Consider the following 19,647-nt stretch of genomic DNA (forward strand, 5'->3'; position numbering starts at 1 on the left):
TCATTTGTATGTTGATTTGATACTGCCTGGCTTCTGATTTAGAATGAAATCGTGAGAACCAGAGCCTTTTCTGCACATCTTTTGTTACAGTCCTGTGAATGGCACTCATAATAGTGCCTGTTTTCAACTCTTCTATTAATTACAATAAAAATAGATTAAAGAAAAAAATATTAGGAATAACTGTTTACCTTGTGATCAAATATCCTGTCTTAGTAAAAGCCACAACATATGTGGTATAAAATTGCCTACATTTTCAATGAGTGCTTTGTGAGTGATTTCAGAAGCATTGGACTCTTAGATGCAATATGTTAACAAGTATGGGGGAAAACCAAGAGAAGAAGAAGAGTTCAAGATAGGAAAAAATGAAAGAGAGGTAGAGAGAACAAAATACAAAATTTAAAAATCCAAGTCTTCTCCAGGATGAGTAAGTCCTTTTCCCAGCAGACCACTGGCAATAACTCTTGAGGGTTCAGCTTCAGATCCAGTGCTTACTTTCTGTGATGGGGACTTTCTTGATCTGTCTCTCTGCTTGGAACAGAGAGACAAGTCAGTCAAGGTGAAAAGGTGGAAGGAGCATTTCTGAATCGGAAATTTCTATGGCACTGGGTACTAGAGTTTGAACGAGTTATAGAACTCATTCAGGATCATTACTCTCATCTGAGAAAGAAGCAAATGCTAAGATGTACCTGGCAAGGCAAGGCTGAGAAAGACAATCCCAGTCTCTGTGTAAGTGCTTTGTGACGTGTCAATCCAAGCACAAATGCCGGCTGCTGCTCTGAGATAGAAAGATAAAGAAGAAAGTGTTAGAAACTCTACAAGCATTACAATATTCCCCAAGTGCTGACCATTTGAGAGATAATAAGAAAGAGATGATATCTTTGGGGAGAGCTAGAAGCCAGGAGAGCTCAGTCTAGAAAGTTTTCTTTGTAACTTTTTTTTACTAGTGTATATGAATTGTACAACACAGTTCAATTGTGATTTTTTTCACATAAGCACATAATATATTTGTATCCTAGGAAGAATTTCTGGAGATGATGAAACTTGAACAAAGAATTAAAGGAAGGGAGAGTCATCATTTAGCACAGAGAAAGAAGAAAGGAGGAGGAAACACAGATGTCAGAGAAGGATGAAAGTGAAGCAGGAATAGTGCAGGGAAATGTCATGTAGGTTTGTCTCACTGGAAGACAAAAGCCAGGAGTCAAACAAGAGCTGAGATGCACCAACCATGAAGAGATCTGGATGAGCTTAAAAAAAAAAAAAAACAACTAGAATATTGTGCCTAGCTCTGGAGTGAAGGAATGATCAAAAGAATGTATGGGTCACTGGAAATCCTAACACCATTCTTCAACCTTAGCAAAGTGGTGTCTGCCAATGGGGATGGTGGACACAAAACCGTCTCCAACTGCCCTTTGCAAGTCAGGCCACTGTGAGAGAACTGGATTTACATTCAAGTGGGCCATATTTTAAGGACACTGTCTTCTAAGTACCCAAAGGAAGAGGTCAGTGAAAATTATGACATGCAAGAAAGAACTGAAGGGTCTAGTTGGATATAAGTAACCTAGAAAAGTCAACAAATGGGATATGATGGTCTCTTCAGGATCTCAGCTGAGTATAACGGGTTAAGGAAAGTTTAGAACTGGTAAGACTACACATAACAGAAATCTGATAGGAAGATGGACTATCCTTCACCTACTTGGAAGCAGATAGTGAGCCAGGATTCCCCTCAATTTGTGAGCACTTTGCAGGAGCTTTGTTAATCTATGTATTTTTCTTTTCATTTTAAATCTACTTGAAAAATTCTCTAAAACTTTCACATGACTAGCTAATAACAGATGGACTAGGAATGATCAAGTGTTTTTGTTTTTGTTTGGTTTCGGTCAGTCATAGGGCTTGAACTCTGGACCTTGGCGCTGTCCCTGAGCTCTTCAGCTCAAGGCTACTGCCTTTCCCCTTGAGCCACAGCCCCACTTCCCTTTTTTTCTAGTGGTTCACTGGAGATGAGTCTCATGTTCTTTAGTGCTCGGCTGTCTTTGAACCACGACTCTCAGATCTCAGCCTCCTCAATATAAGATTATAGGCATTAGGCACTGCACCGCATAGAGGTTTTTGTTAGCCTAATATTTATTAAAATCATCAGAAATGTTGAACAGTTTTCCTCATTTAGACTTATCTACAAGGATGCATAGTGGGGTGACAAAATGAGAGGGGTTCATCAACAGAGGAAACTGGATAAAAGAATAAATGCTTTATATAGGGAAGCCCAGAAAGTAAAACATTGCTCTGAATGCAAAGTCAGATGGGAAGAAAGTTCTTTCAAAAGCTGTTTAACAGAATGTTAGGGCTTCTGAGAGTTTACCCTGTTACTCACAGAAAGAGTACAAGAGGTGGAAAGAAAGAGAAATAGGGGTGTGATAATCAGAATTTGTGTCCCTTTGACAAATACCCGAATAAAACAATTTTAAAAGAAGCAAATAGTGTCAGAGCTTTCAGCTCATGGGAGATTTGCCGTTGTTTCTGTGCAAGGGTGAGGAAGAGCCATGGTGGTGGAGAACAGGAGAGCCAAGCTGCTCACTTCACGGCAACCAGGAAACAGGAAGGTGAAAAGCCTCGTGCCAATGGGCCTTGACTCCATCTTCCCTTTTTCCTTTTATCTGAGTCTCCAGCCTATAAGACGGTACCACCAGCATTCAAGGTGGGTTTTCCCTACTGAGTTAATCTCTCTGGAGAAACTCTTACAGATAACACATCCAGAAGTATATGTTATTAAGTCCTGGTTGCCTCTCAATCCAATCCAGCTATCAGTCAAGATAGCCCATCACGGGGAGTTCCTTCTGTGCTGACAATAAATCTGGGCAGTGATTGGTCCAACAAAAGAACAGACCATTCTATATCACAGAATTTCTCAGCTCCTCGAATATATGTTTAAACATCATGAGGTTCTGTGAGAATATTCTACGGAGAAGTTTCTCTCTTATTATTTACGTTACTGATTTATTTTTAAAATTTGTTTGCCATTGTTTAGTTGCATGAAGGTGTTTCACTGTGATATTTATATATGAGGTGTTTTCATCAGCCCCAACCCTTCTGCATTGCTCTTTTTCCTTGTCAGCCATGGGTGAACTCAGGGTCTGGGAGCTATCTGAGCTTTTTTACTCAAGACTAGCACTCTACCGCTTTAAGCCAGACCACCAATTATGGTTTCTGGATGATTAATTGGACATAAAAGGCTCATAGTGTGCGGGAGCATGGCCTAGTGATAGATAGCTTGTCTAGCAAGCACGAAGACCTAGGTTCAATTCCTTGGTACCAAATACATAGAAAAAAACGGAAGGGGTGCTATGGCTAAAGTGATAGAGTGCTAGCCTTGAGAAAGCCTAAGGACAGTGCTCAAGCCGCAGGACTAGAAAAAAAAAAAGAGACTCACATACTTCCTTGACTGGACTGACTTTGAACTACAATCTTCAGACCTCAGCTTCCTGAGTACCTAAAATTATAGTCATGAGCCACCAGCATCTAGCATGTATTTACTCTTTCTTAAACTTTTTTGCTCAACAGTTTTAGATGAGTTTCATTATGCTATTTTATACATGTATATGATGTACTCCTATAATATTGATCCCCAAATATTCCTCTTTACCTATTTTCCTGTCAAATATCCCCCCCCAACAAAAACCATGTCTCTCTTCTACAATCATGTCATTTCTATATGTTTTGGCCAGCACTGGAGCTTGACTCAGAGCCTATGCTCTGTCCCAGGCCTTCTTTAATCAATGCTATCACTTGAACTACTCTTCCACTTCCAGCTTTTAAGTGATTAAGTAGAGAAGAATGTTTCATGGACTTTCTTGCCATGGTTGACTTTGAACTATGATCCTCAGATCTCAACTGCCTGAGTAGCTAAGATTCAAGATATGTATGTATATATGTGCATATATATATATATATTTCAATCCAGATTCAACATAGAAGTGAAAACATGGAATATAGTAGGAGAACATTAGAAACATCAAACTACAGCAGAAGTTCCTCAGCAGCGAGACAATGCTATAAAAACAGAGGAGGGGACTGTGAGTTCCAAGAGCTCCCAACACATGCAGTGGCTAACCTTGTAGAACAAGAACACGATACCATCCACAAACCAACATCAGCATCAGCATCACAGACCCAGATGAACAGAACCAACCATCCACAGGCCCCATCTCCAGGCAAATCATTGTCATTTCTGGAGCAAACATTCATAGCTGTCCCTCTATATCCATAGGCTTCACTACCTCCAGATCGAAATTATTTGGGGGAAAAAATTGTATGTTTTTTTAGATCTATGCACACGTCTTTCTTGTCAGTATTCCCTTAAATAGCTCAATGTTAACAGCTACCAATGAAGTCTTTACAGTGTTTATAGTGTGATAAGCAATACACATGATTTAAAGCATGAGAGATATGTGTAGATTTGACATAGTTTATGTTTGTTTTATGGAAAGAACTTGGGAATCCACAAATGTTGGTATTCTCGATTCTGGGGATTCATCTCCATCTAGTCCCAGCAATGACTAATCAGATCCAGGAGGAATTCAGAGAGAGGGCAGAGGGGAGATGTTGTTTTCTCTCTTTTTTGAGCAAATAAACTGCCTTTTAGTACAGGGAGGGGCTTGACTGGGCTATTTTTAGCTCCCTGCCCATGGGCCCCAGTGATAGAAAACAGACATGTTTTAATAAAAGATTCAAGTCTTCTGCCCAATCAGTTCTGCACAGTAAATAAACATTCTAAAAACAATATAATAAATGTAAGGGACCAAGAGAGACAAGGTGTATATTGCAAAGTAATTTAGGTGCTTCCTCAGAAAGAAAGGAAGGAGGAGGGGAAGAGGGGACAGAGGGAGGGGAAGAATGAGATAGGGTGACCCTAACTATTCAGAACGCTGAAATCTGGAGGTTGGTGGTTCAAAGCCAGTCTGTGCAGAAAAACCAATGAGACTCCATCTCTAGTACAAACAACAAAAAGCAAAGAAAAACAAAACAAAACAACAAAAGCAGGTTTGGTGATGTGGTGAAAGTGCAAAACACCAGCCAAGCAAGTAAACAAGTGCAAGGTGATTTCTGAGGTCAAACCCCACACTACCATAAAGGCAAAGAAAAAAGACAACACACAAAAAAAGGTCTTTTGGAATGCTGTGAGGGGAGAGAAAGGAAAGAGGGAAAGAGAAGAGGTAAGGAAAGAGGAAGAAAAGGAGGAAGGGGGAAAGGAGAATAAAAGAAAAGAAGGAAGGAAGGGAGGGCCGGAGGGAAGGAGGGAGGGAGGAAGGGAAGAAGGAAGGGAGGAAGGGAAGGCTACCAACATATCTAGGGGAAATAGCACCAAAATAATTTTAGAGAAGACATTTTCCCACAGAGCCACCCTTGCCCACCATGAGCTGTTCCTTAGCAAAGCACAAAGCAGAGTAACCACGAACACTGTGTCGCCTAACTTCCTCACTTGTGTCACAGGTTTCCACATACTTCCCAGGTCTTAGAATACTTCCAGTGGGTGTCTCTGAAGTAGAGGAATGAGGTGGGGGGAGTGACACAGAACGGAGTGAAGTAGAAAACCCACAGAGCAAACAGGCCCCGTGTCATCCTGTCCTAGCCTTGTCTTCATTGCTTTGTCCCAAGTGGAAGGCCGTGTTCCCCCCACCCCGCCCATGTCAGTGGATACCACCAGATCATGAAGAGATAACAGGCTCCAAGGAGCACTGATGTCACGAAGGATTTCCCAGTTGAGGTGCAGGGAGAGGCAGGCTAGCTGGCTGAGGATCCCTCCATTATGAGCTCAAATGTGCACGTTTTTGTTCCACATATTCAAAAAGCATGGGCCCAGAAGTACCTTAGGTTTTATTTTTTTTTTCAGTTGTAGATTATGTCCTCATACCTAATGAGATACCTTGGGGAAGGGCCCCAGGTCTAAACTTAAAATTTATTTATGTTTCATGTACACTCTATGCACATAGCCTGAAGGTAATTTTAACTGCAGTTTTAAATGTTTTATGCTGAAACATTATTACAAGGTGTGGAATTTTCCATTTGTGGTGTCACCTTAGTGCTAACAAAGCTTTGATGTCTGGGGCATTTCAGTTTCCAGATTTTTGAATTGGGGATACCCAACCTATATTTATAAAAGTTGCTTTAGAAATGTTTTCTTTTTCCTGTTTTGAATATCCCTAAGTAATATATATACAAATACATATGCATGTATGTGTGTGTATATATATATATATATTGCTTCTAGTGAAAATACCATATACCCATATTGTCATGTTTCTTTTTTTCAAATTATGCTTGTATTTTGAAAGCTTGGATTTCCTTTTTACTTCAGCTAACCTGTCTTACATCAAGATACAGGCAAGGCTGATTAGCAGTAAAAGACACAATAAAGCAAAAACTGGAGAAGTTAGAAACAGAAAATATCAGACATTCCAAAATTACTCACAGTTCCTTTGCAGAAGTAGAAAACCTCTGTGTTTTTTTCAACTGAGCACAAGTGACAAACCTACAGCAATCATGTCCAGCCACTCCTTCTTGCATGAGCAGCCAACCTGCCACCCGCAGCCTTCAGCCTTTTCCTGGCAAAGGCCCACTGCACAGGGTCTTTGAATAGTGCAGACCAGTGAGTAAGGATGAGGCTCACTTAGATTAGATCAGGAGACAAATGTTCACTTGTCTCCCTTCCTCCTTTCTAAATGCAACTGACTTCTACTCTCCACTTTTCAAAGCAAAGCCTGAAAAGCAAGCGCATGGCATCCTCTGGCTTGTGCTACTCTAAATAATGCAATCAATCCAGCCCTAGCCCTGGCCCTGGACGACAGCAATAGCATGGGGTGACAATATCCAATCCCATCACCAATCCTGCCAGCTCCATCTTGAAAGCTCATTTACAGACAAATACCATCAAGTGGTATCCGAGGGCCTACCCCCCTAGGGAACTAGCCTGGAAGATAAAGAAATTCACCTTACACCGCAATAAACGGAAAACGCCTTCCCTTCCCCTCTGCATGGTGTCCTGTGCCTGATTGCATACAGGGATGGATAAATCCAGACCGCTCAGCATCCTATCTATTCCTGTTGAAGCTGGGAAACAGGCAAGGCCATCTTGTACCATCAGCACACATGGCATCCGTCTTCCTGCGATGATGAATCAAGAGACAAAATACTCTGCTCTGTCAGAAACGGCAAACCAGAGGGAGAAAACAGCAGCTCATTATCATTTCAAAAACTGAGCAGGAGTTGAAGCCAGGAACAGAGGAAGCAGAGATGAGAACACAAGGACACATGTCCTCCCTGTAAGAGCTTGACAGAGAAATAAATCAGCTCCGCTGAAGTCACAAAGCAGCCCCCGTGGGCAAGGGACTAGGGAAGCATATTTGTTCTCCTTGAAGTCTCTGAAGCAGCTCTGAGGTTAGTTAACTGTAGTAGCTGAGGTCAAAGTGAGCCCTAACAAAGACAGAGACTGCCCTACTATTGTAAATCCAAACATGGAGAAAGAAAAGTGGCTATTGAGGCAGGTGGGCCTTGCACTTTGAGATCCATTTTTTTTTCTCACATGGAAATGAGATGTCTTAGTTAAGAGCTTTCAGTGAGAAAATGTATTCCTCTAACACAACTCACCACACACCAGGCCCTCTAATTGCACACACAATTTGCCTGTATTTACAAGCAATTTTTTTTCCAAGGCAGAGTGTCTGGCATAGGGAAAGTTTTCCAAAGGTGCTAATAGGTAGGTATGATTTATTCCCTTCTCCCCCCTCCACTTTCTTTTATGTTTTTTTTTTATTTGAACTACTGTAAGAAACATACAGAATGCAATCACAAGCCAAATGCTGCAGTGATTGCTGCCCCAGAGATCTTGGGATCAAATTATTTCACAATTAGACATGGAAATGTAAACTCTAATAAGCAATGTGAAGGAGAATTATGCAGTTGTGTGAGAAAGAATGACAGGGTGAATCTACTCAAGTAGCTATTCAGAAAGGGCCACAAAGGAAAGATAGCCCCATCTACTGTACCCCAAGCCCTGCCAGGAGTGAGATATGAGCTTTGTGTGAAACTGGGGAAAGCAGTGGTAAATATCCTGACCTGAAAAGGAAATGCACACCTGAGTATATTGGGGGGAAGATAGCAGGGAAGGAAGGAAGAGCAGAAAGGCAGAACAGAGACAGAAAACAGCACCCAAAGCAAGGTCCACGCAGTAGAAATGGCCTCAGCTTGGAGAATGATATAATAGCATCATCAATGCATATTTATTGGGTGCCTGCTCTGCAGTCTTTTAAGCTCCAAATGTTTTGAACTTAATAAGAAGTAATCAAAAGCCATTGAGGAGTTTCGAGTGCTAGAGATGCATGGAGAAAAATCTATTTAGATGTTAAAAGTATTCTGGCTAATAAGTAGAAATCAGTAGGGGGGAGGAGAGGAAACTAGGGGTAGAAGAGAGCATCTATCTTGGGACCTCCATGATGTTACTCAGAAAAGAGTGAATGGGGAGAAGAGGATGAACTGGGAGAATGTTTGTACTTATTGCTGCTACTTCTGTGGAGGTCTTGGGTATGGGCAGGAAGGGAAGAAGTTTAGAGAATAATTCTACTCTGAGATGAGGATTCTGAGATAAACAAAGACTAGGAAAGAATCTGGTGATCAAAACACCAAAACTATTGTTTGTATCTATATTTTTTCAGACATCTATCAGCTAATGGCAAGGAAAAATTTGTTCATATATAAACCTGAAGTCCCTAAATGTAGCCCGGGCCACGTTCCTGATGCCCAGCTAGATCACTGGGAATGGTGAGAATGGATATGTGATTCAAAGACGAGGATAAATGTAATTACATGGAAATTCTGAAAAAAAAAAAAGGAAAGATGCATTGAAACTCTATGCCAGGCACCAGTGACTCATACCTGTAATCTTAGTCAAGAAGCTGAGATTTGACAACAGCACTTTGTAGCCAGTCTCGGCAGAAAAGTCCATGACTCTTACCTCTAATTAATCAAAATGAAAGACAGAAGTGGAGCTGTGACCCAAGTGGTAGAGTGCCAGCCTTGAACAAAAAAGATGAGGATAGTGCCCAGATGCTGCATTCAAACCCCACTTCTAATACAGTCACACACACACACACACACACACACACACACACACACACACTTCTCTCATTTGTCCCTAAGAATTATTACAAAATTATGATCATACAAATTCAGTCTTCAGCAGAAATATACTTGTCATGATTGAACATTTGATTTCTCAGCCATTTCATCCACATCGTTTTATTTATTTGTTGGGGGCCGAGCAACGCCATTCTAGTAACTTTCTGCTGAGACCTATAGTAGAGGTAAACAAGTGGACCTCTTTATCCTGCCCACCTGTTGTGCTGATAGGCTCCCGCACCCAATATAAGGAGGGGAGTTTTAGAGAGAGAGAGAGATTCCTGCCTTGATGAAGCTGCGTGGTGTTTCTGTTCGTGCTCCAGAGAAGCAAAGCTCAGTGCGGGAGGACAGTGGGCCCTCTCCTCTTGCGGCTTGGACTGGTTGGGCTGTGCTTTTCCCCATCCCTCCTCAAGAGGGACTGGGGACGAAGGACCCCGACATTTATTTATTTATTTTTTTGCCAGTCCTGGAGCATGAACTTAGGGCCTGGTCACTGTCCTTGGGCTTTCTCAAGGCTAGCGCTCTGCCACTTGAGCCACAGCACCACTTCTGGCTTTTTCTGTGTATGTGTTTGCTATGCAAACGTTCTACCACTAGGCCATGCTCCTGATCCTCCTTCCCCATCTTGAAACAAGGTCTCACTGTAGAGCCATCCTGCTCCCTCAGCCTCTCCAATGCTTCGATTAAAAGGCTACACTGTCATGTTTTAAAACATAGACTTTTCTTTCATAATTTTGCCTTTGATACAGTGTTTAGGAAATCTGTGACCTTTAACATAATTTTAGAATAAAAATATGCAGCCTGGAAGTTTATTATGGACTTGTTTATAATAACTATCTTAAAAACAAGAAGAAGCCTAAGGCCATATCAATAATTGATTTGTCAAATGTGTAACTTTCAATAATAAAATTTACCTATTATAAATGATAGGGTAGCACTTACTGGTATTATACTATAACCGCTATAAAAAATATAGTGGAAAAATGTAATGTAGCATATCCTACCAGATAACTTCCTTTTTGGTAAACTGGTTTTTATATTAACTCTATTTCTTAATTTATTGAATTTTTAAAATAAAAAGTCAACATTTTATTTTTGTGTCTTATCTTCCAATTAGCTATCTAGCTTGTATATTGATTATTTATTCAAGAAAAAATTGGTGAATATATTAAATGTTACACACCCCCAGAAGTAGTTGTTTATGACTTGTCTAATGCATTCAGCCAACATTAACTTAGGAGTGGACTCTGGCCTACACACACGAGCACACCATTTTAGAATGGTAGATAACTGACAACAGATATCTCAATGAATGCAGAATGAAGTTATCACTGCCTTGCCCCTAATTGGAAAGTCAGAAATTTGGCTGTTGACTGCCTTTCAGACAACTGCTCCAGCTCTTTTCCTGGAGGCCATAAAGCTGGGAGGTCTCATGTCCTTTCACAGCCAGCATCAAATATTTGAAACAAGGCAGTATTAATTCTGACAGCTTCCCACCTGCCTTTTTGCTGGACTATCCTTGCTTCTCTAGATAGGAGAAGGAAAAAACTATTCTCAACCCTGGATTCTGTTCCTCAGTTGAGTCTCCTTCTCTTTCTTCCTCTCACATAGTTCCCAACCACAAACAAGAAGTCTTATTTCCTTTGCATGTTTGGTTTTGCCTAGAAGCTACAATGAAAGGCAGGCAATAAGAATCAATTATTTTTTTTTCTCAGCTACTTCTAGCTGACAGCCTTTCCACCTTCTTAAATCTGAATCAAGAGTAAACTTATCTGCATGGAGCATAGATCAAGATATGAACGAGAGGGGAACTAATTCTTTAATTCCAATGACTCTTCTTGGTGGAATGCTAATTAGTATGGACCAGCTGAAGTGGAAAACTCCCTGATGTATTTTTGGATGGCTCAGGTTTGTGGTCTACCTAGAGGAGGGGGCTTGAAGCAGGTGTGTGGGAATCAAGGAGAGAAAAGTAGATCGCTTCCTTGTACGATGCTCTTCAATTTTAGTTTCTTTGTTGTCCAAACTCCACAGATTCTCTGAAATCATTGCCTCTGATCCTGTTTTGTTGGGAGGAAGGGGTATACTTTTTTCATGTCAGTGGCCTGGAGGCTGTAGAAGGAGACAGAAAGAGGAGCAGGATCCTTGTGTCTCTGCACAGCAAAGGTGGAAGCCATGTGCAACACAAGGCAGCCCATTTCACTCGCTTGTATTCCACATCAACCTCACATTTCCTGTCTCCGAACAGTCTCACCAGATCCTAAGTTGGCCAGGACTTGAGAAAACTGAGAAACCACACTGTCTTGGTCCAAAGAAATAGACACACACACACACACACACACACACACACAGGGCTTACATTTTTCTCTCCCATTAGCATTCAAGTATTTTAATGAACACCAGATCTTACAGTTTTTTTTTTCCCTAGGGGAGGATATTTGAGTTTTCTGTGGCTTATTTTATTTTTTAATATTTAAAAATTTTTTCCCTCAATGAGGCATAACCAAATTGCATCTGTAAGAAGTAGGCTGTGTTAGGTTACTGGAACTGTTTTCTGAATGCTATGACAAAAAAAATGCTAGTTTCTTTTGTAAGGTTCTCTTCTTCTTCTTCTTCTTCTTCTTCTTCTTCTTCTTCTTCTTCTTCTTCCTCTTCCTCTCTCTCTCTCTCTCTCTCTCTCTCTCTCTCTCTCTCTCTCTCTCTCTCTCTCTCTCTCTCTCTCTCTCTCTCTCTCTCTCTGTCTCTCTGTTTATGAAGGATGTTAAGAGAACCCAAATCCTATAATATGTGAATACCAATGCACAAGGACTTACAAGAAGCCATTTATGCAGGTCTATATAAATATATATAAAGCAAAACTCATGTGCAATACAAGGGGTATTCAAATTGCTCCATCTAACCACAAAGAAGAAGAAATCATCCCCAAAGTATAAAGTGGTTTAGAGACAGGGAATTGAGAACTAAATTTGAAGCTGACATCTTGACAGCCTCATGACCTAGTTTCAGGCATAGAGCTATCTATGTAAGGGTGACAAACGAGTATAAAGAAGGACATGGAGGCGGCAGGAACCAAAGTAAAGGAGCAGAAAAAAATCCAAACAATTAAGAATAAAACACAATAACAGGATAAAGCAGATAGATTTCCTTATAGTTATTCTTTATTACTTTAGTAGATTATCAGTACAGCAGATAAACACTAAACATTTGAGTATTATTACATATACAAACCTGATTTTGTTTTTAATGCAAGAAGGATCAATGTCCCATTTACTGAAAACTGAGAGAGGGAAGATGAGTCATGTTTTTTTTTCCTTAGATTGAACATATCAGGCACACCAGATATCTAAACATTTCTTTCAGCGGGCCCTAGAGGCTCACCTTTATAATCCTGGATACTCAGGAGGCTTATATCTGAGGATCCCAATTCAAAGCCAGTATGGGTAAGAAAGTCTGTGTATCTTTATCTCCAAATAACCACCAAAAAGCTGGTATTGGAGCTGTGGAACAAAAGGCAGAGCATAGGTCTTGAGCAAAAATGTTCAGTGCCCAGGCCCTTAGTTCAAACCCCAAGACTGATGGGGAAAAGAAACAAATAAAAACCTCTTGTGATTTCTGTCTCCTGTATGAACTTAGACCTCAGACATCATATTAGAGGAGACAGTTTTTCCAAGATCTTGATGCGGAGTTTGAGGTCAGTGGTCAACATACAAATAAAAGAAATTGCTAAGCCAGGCACCAGTGGCTCATGTCTGTAATCCTAGCTACTCAGGAGGCTGAGATCTGAGGATCGAATTGGCAGGAAAGTCCATAAAAGTCCTATCTCCAATAAACCACTCAGAAAAGGTTGCAAGTAGTATTGTGGTTCAAGTGGTAAAGCACTAATGTAGAGCAAGAGCAGTTCAGTGGCAATGCCTTGGGCCCAGAATTCAAGCTCTAGGGCCAGCAAAAAATAAATATTAAAAAATTAAAAATTGCTAATCTATAGAGATACATCTCCCCATTGAGCTTTCCATTAGTGCCATCCTTTCTCATTAATTGGTTCCTGGATCCAACTCTAGGCTTTTGCAATACCTGAGAGAAATTGACAATTTTAGAATTCCCAGATGATTTTATTGCAGATGGTCTAGGGCTACTTTCTTGAAGTAACCCTAGATGCAGATAATCTTGAATTCCATAAAGATGATTTTTCTGCCTCTACTTTCTGGAACTCAGCAGCACCATTCTTTCTTCAGTGATATCACAATAGAGAAGATAAGGGCTCAAAGGCCTTAATAGCAGCTGGCTCCTTCCCTGAAGAGCCTGTTGCTATTGAAGGCTGGTCAGTGACAGCACAATTGATTGAGTTTCTCCTCCCCCAAATCTAATTGCTTCTCATTTACACCAGTGAAAAAGGAGTTTTCCAGGGGGATAGTAGGTCTGAATTCTGTCCCCATGACAAATTCAAGGACTCAGAACAACTGACAGATGCCCGGTGATTAGGCCAGGAGGGACTTTGCCACAAGAGTATAAGCCTATATGTTAACTTAGATATGAGAAGACTCGGAGAAAGGAAAAATAGAAATGCCCCTGGGACAGTGAGCATGTAGCTGCCCCAGGGTCCCCGCATGGAAGAGTCACTTTGAAAGAAGGATGGAAGAGGAAGCAGTCATGACCACTCTCTTCTAAGCTGCAATGATGAATCTCCCAAAGATCCTGCTTAAGAACACCAAAGGTCAATCTGTATCTGGATGGCAGAAAACCACAGTGCCAGCCAGCAATTAGCACTGGATATCGATTACAGCTTGATGGCCAGCAAGCCTTGGGATTAATATACAGACTCCATAAACCAATCCAGGAGACCTCAGAAATGTTAAGGGAATGTAGACTTAAACAAACAATCTCCAGACACTAATTAGGAGGGCCTTCAAAGCCCGTGAAAACTAGATATTAAAGTTAACGTAATCCATCCATATTCCCAAATAAGAGATGGCAGCTCCATTTGCTTTTCTTCCCCTTCCCTGTTAGTTATTACACAAATCTACTCACCTAGGAAAATGCAGAAGACTTAATTCCTTTGAGTGACTGACTGCTTGTGAATGCTTACAATTCCTACCATTAATAGACACAGGTGGGAGGTTTGAATATTTAAAAGCTATACTGGGATTTAGGATGAAAACTAACACACACATCTTCCAGGCCCAGTGTTACCCAGTATTCACTCATTACCGAAAGCCCCTTCATTCTGTGGCTGTGCCGTTCCCACCCCTTTATTTAGCAAGGTGAGACAGAGCAGAGCTTTGATGTTTAACAGCTTTGTGAATATTACATGTGGATTTCATTGTGGAAGCCCAGCCCTAGCCTTGCTGAATTTAGGTTTTGATAAAGCAGAATCTCAATAGATTTGTCCAATGCTTAATTCCAAATTGCCTTTAGCATTCTCCTTACGTGTTCACAACATGAATCAACTGAGAGAGCCCATTTTAAAATAGTTTCACTTTTTAAAAAGGTTAAGATAAAGTTTGTCATATCAAAATTGAAGCACTGTGTAAGATGTTCTGGCCAGGGGTTTGTACAGGGTTTTTTTTTTTTTTTTCTTCTTTTTTCTGCAGAGAGTCAGATAAGGGATGCTTTTGGTTTTGTGGCTTCTGCTGTCTTAGACATAACTACTTAAACTCTACTGTGGTACATAAAAGCAGTCATAAATAAAGTAGCTGGGTGTGGCCATGTTCCAATAAACCTTTATTCACAAAAACAGACAACTATACTACAGGTTATAGAGTGTTTATTCCTGTTCTAGGACTTTATATTCTACCACACATAACTCTGTTCTGTCTTGCTGTTATAGTGTGTTTAACCTTGGCAGCTGTCTTGAAATTATAGGTGAGTGAGTAGAAAGAAGACCAGAGCTATGAGGAAAGGGGAGTTCAGCCATTAGAACTTGGAAATGCCTCTTTGCAAAAGGGTACAGTTGCTCATCGAACAAAAAAATTTTTCAGTTAATTAATATTCCTTTATGCATATATACATATATATATCACAAAGAAAAAAATCAAATCCTGTCTGAGTTAAAGCCTTCATATTAAGCTTTAAAAACAAAGATCTAGTGAATTTGTGGCCATATTATAAAGCCACACACATGTACCCTGAAAAAGGATGATGTTGGACAGACATGACAACATTACTTTATTATGTGGAATGATGATTATTGGGAATGCATAGCTATCTACAATCCTATCTCCCCCTAAAAGCAACAAAGCTGTATCTCTTGATTTAGGGTTAAATCTGGGATTATGATAGGCATCAAATGCTACAGTCAAAAAGAGAATCAAAACTCCAAAACAAAACAGAACTGGAACCTGCCTTTTCTTCTGTGGTCTCTGTCAGTGACACCGGCCTTCAAAGCCAAAAACTCAGAGAAAATTTTCCCTGTTGAAGCTGGTGATTTCTCATTCGCAAATATTGTATTCAAAGATCATATGTTGATTCAGGAAATATTTCATAGGATTTTATTTTTTAGTATTACTGCTTTCTAAATCAATCACTAGGGAAATGAAACATTTATTTTTCTTCTGTTTCCATTATAATGTAAACAGAAATTCCTAATATAATTATCTGCTTTTTTTAATACTAGAAAGCTATTCAAATTTAAAGAGGAAATTAATAAATTCCTAGGAGTTTAATTGATAGGTGGTCAGTTCAATTTAAAAGTAGGGGGCCAGGGGTGTGGCCTAGTGGTAGAGTGCTTGCCTAGCATGCATGAACCCCTAAATTCAATTCCTTAGTACCACATACATAGAAAAAGCTGGAAATAGTGCTGTGGCTCAAGTAGTAGAGTGCTAGCCTTGAGAAAGCTCAAGGACAGTGCCCCAACCCCACATTCAAGCCCCAGGACTGTCAAGAAATAAAAAAGTAAAAAGAAAAAAAAAATAAAAGTGGAGGACAGCTAGAAAGAAATTGTCTTGGCACTGTATTGTAGGTTTGGGGGTTTCTGTGCTTACTAATCATCACAGCTGGGTTTTAAAGAATGGATAATTTGTGTGAAATATTCTTGCTGTGCGTACTTGTTACCATTAATTTAAATTTAATTTTTGCAAAACCATATTGAAATGTTATCTCATCCCTATCAGAATGGCTAGTACAAAGAGGGAAAAAACTACCAACAAATGCTGTGGAGAGTGAAAGAAGGCAAAGGAAAGAAGACTTGCTTATACGCTGTTGGTGGGAAAGGAAATGAGTGCAACCACGTGACAACCAAGAAGGTGGGTCCTCAGAAAAGGAAAAGTTGACTTTTCATGTGATCTGATTGCACCACTCCTAGGTCCATATCTGAAGGAATCTAAGTCAGCATATAATAGAGATACAGGCACACCCATGTTTATTGTTATTATTATTACTATTCACAATAACCAAGCTAGGGAATCAGTATAGAAATAAACAAAGAAAATGTGGTGGGTGGGTGTGGGATGCTGTGTTCATGAAGATAGATGTTGTGTAAAGAGATAGATATATACAGTTACACACAATAGAGTTTTATTCTTCTAGAAATAAGATCAAACCCTGTGAATATGTACAATTTTATGGGCCAATTAAAACAAATTAAAAATGTAAACAAAAAGGCCAAAATGTGCTGGGAGTTTGGCCTAGTGATAGAGTGCTTGCCTAGCATGCACAAAGACCTGGGTTCGATTCCTCAGTACCACCTACATAGAAAGAAAATGGAAATGGTGCTGAGGCTCAAGTGGTAGAGCTCTAGCCTTGAGAAAGTCCAAGGACAGTGCTCAGGCCTTGAGCTCAAGCCCAGGACTGGCAAAAAAAAAAGGCCAAAATATAAAACAAATAAGGCCAAAATCATGTCATTTGCATGATTCAACTGGCAATCAGTATGTTAAACTATGTTAGACTCAGAAAGACAAATAGCACTTATTTCCATCCTACAGGTATCTAGATTTTTCTTTAAGACCTGAAAGTAGAGAAAGAGATCTATTTAAAAAAAAAGAAACAGAAACAGGATCAGCAGATTTGGGAAGTAAGGTGAAAGAGAATAAAGGGGTCGAATATGATCTAAAAATAGTAGATACATGCAAGAAACCCACTAAAAAAAAAGAAAAAAAGAACATTCAAATGAAAAAAAAATAGAATCTAGTTAAATCCAGTAAAAATATTTTTGATGTATGATTCTTTTCAACATGCCTGTAAGACTACTGTAAATACAGCCACAGAAACATATCTGACCCCCAAAATGTATTTCATACTGTACCTTTTTAGCATCATTCTTCTACCTCTGCTGTCACTACTGCTTTAATTCTTGAGAGTTTTCCTTAAAATACAAACATAGACGTCTCAGTGTTTGCAACTACCCTTTTTCTCTCAGCATGTTTTTGAGATACTACAAAGCCATTCCGTTCCTTCATTGTGATTGCTTAATAATGATCCTTTCTACTCAAGTACCATGGTTTGCTTACATATCCGCCCACTGAAGGACATCTGATTTTTTTCTTTAGTCTTTGGCAATGATAAATAAAATACCATGAACATTCTTAAGTGGGGATTTTTGTCAACAGATGTGTCATTTTTACCTGGTTAAAGAACTAAAATAACATGTCAATTAGCATGACAAGAATATATATATATACATATATATATATATAAGAAATTGTACATTAGTTGCTATACTGGTTTACCTACTTAACAGACAGCTACGAGAGTTTTGAAGGCTCTAAAGTCCTCAACAGAATTTGATACCATTATTATTATTATTATTATTATTATTATTATTATTATTAATTTGCCAGTCCTGGGGCTTGAACTCAGGGACTTGGCACTGTCCTTGGATGCTTTTTGGTGAAGGCTAGCACTCTGCCACTTGAGCCACAGCACCACTTCTGGCTTTTTCTATGTACGTGATACCGAGGAATTGAAGCCAGGGCTTCATGAATGCTAGGTGAGCACTCTACCACTGGGCTATACTCCCGGCCCTGATACCAACATTCTAATTTTCATAAGGTAGTACTCCATAATCTTCCCTAAAATCATAGCAATTTTTATTCATTTCAGGTCTCTATTTTATACTTTTACTCTAAAGCATACCTTCTTGTTCCTTATTTAATTTTTCTGATAAAAGAATCTATGCAATAAAAAATACTATTGCTCGCTATTCCCACAGCATCTGTCTTATCCCTCACACTTGTGGAATACAAAATCACTGAAGACTTGATTCCAACATCAGAGAGAATAAACTCACTTGGTTAGATAGCACTGAGGAGAAACACACTCATGGAGACTTAGTCACCCAATTTGGGCCATGTTGATACAGGTGTCTATATGACATGCTTTAAGAAATAGAACTGGATTATATCAGTAAGCTAACCCATCTACAAATTATAGTACAAACAGCTATACTCCAAAATCAAATTAGCATTCATCTGTCTACCTTTAATTTTGGGGGCTAAACCTTCTGTGGGCTAATTAACACTGGTATTTAAAAGATGGTATAACCAGGGTTTTCATAGATAAGGATTCATTCTAAAACACAGCCAAGGCATGGAGGATAGAAGAGAGAAACATAGAGATATGGAGATGAGAGACAAGCTAGAGTGGCTGAACTTTGCTCTAGAGCCTATCACTCTTCACCTATTCCCTTTACAGTGGCCTGATATATCCTAGGAATTAGCAAAGGGGAAAAAAGAAGAGATAAGCTTTGCAGAAGTGAAGAGTCGAATAGGAAAATTACCATCTCATTTTCTCCCCAAAGAGGTTTTAAACAATTACGTCATGTAGCTCTATGCATCTCTGTGATATCTAGATATGAAATGCAGCAAGCTACTTAGAAAGCTCTTCTCAATAACTTCAGTGTAAACATTGTTCCTTATATGGTCATTTTTGGTGAAATGAGAGGCTAAAGTTCAAGATGATGTCTGTCCATGAGCAAGTACTAATATATCCCAATACATTCCAAGAGGTGCTTCAAATATTTTTCTTTATAAACTTGAAGACAGAGAGCTGCTATCAACTAAATATTCATAGGGATGGGTCCCAATAATATACAAACCAAATCTGTGAAAATGATTAGACTAGAAATTCCTGAATTTAGCACTGTAGTGTCTTAATGGGAATAGTCTTGCCCAAATGGAATTAGATCACATCATCTTATTTGTTGTAATATTTTTCTCCATTTTCTTCTTTGCCTATAAACTCAAGTAATAAGGAACAGTTAGAAGAGAAAGGTTCTTAAAAGAGACCAGCACTAGGAAATGAGATGTAGAAATTTCAAATAGCTGTAACCGACTTGGCTGAGAGGGTCACGCTGTCAGGGAGCCATATGCGATACCTTGCCTGGTTTGTGTACACACCAGCACATACACACACGCTGCGTGGGAGAGGCGTTTGTCATTTGTTGGTACACTCTCAGACCTATATTTATACAAAGTTTAGAGGGGAATTTTCCAACAGAAAGTCTTCTGATTGGCTGTCAAAACCCATTTTTCATTCACTTTTATTTTCTACCTC

General features: G+C 39.6%; 1 long non-coding RNA gene across 1 annotated transcript; it reads right to left on the reverse strand.

Moving 5' to 3' along the window:
• Positions 1–460: 460 nt before the first annotated feature.
• LOC150048831 (uncharacterized) lies at positions 461–5,625 on the reverse strand. The gene is made up of 3 exons (XR_016539105.1): positions 5,474–5,625; positions 687–775; positions 461–523 (listed from the first exon to the last, which is right to left on the reverse strand). It is a non-coding gene; the product is annotated as an uncharacterized LOC150048831 (long non-coding RNA).
• Positions 5,626–19,647: the final 14,022 nt, after the last annotated feature.

This window comes from Megascapheus bottae, chromosome 21, assembly GCF_031878675.1.
Source record: "Megascapheus bottae isolate mThoBot1 chromosome 21, mThoBot2.hap1, whole genome shotgun sequence".
NCBI lineage: Eukaryota > Metazoa > Chordata > Mammalia > Rodentia > Geomyidae > Megascapheus > Megascapheus bottae.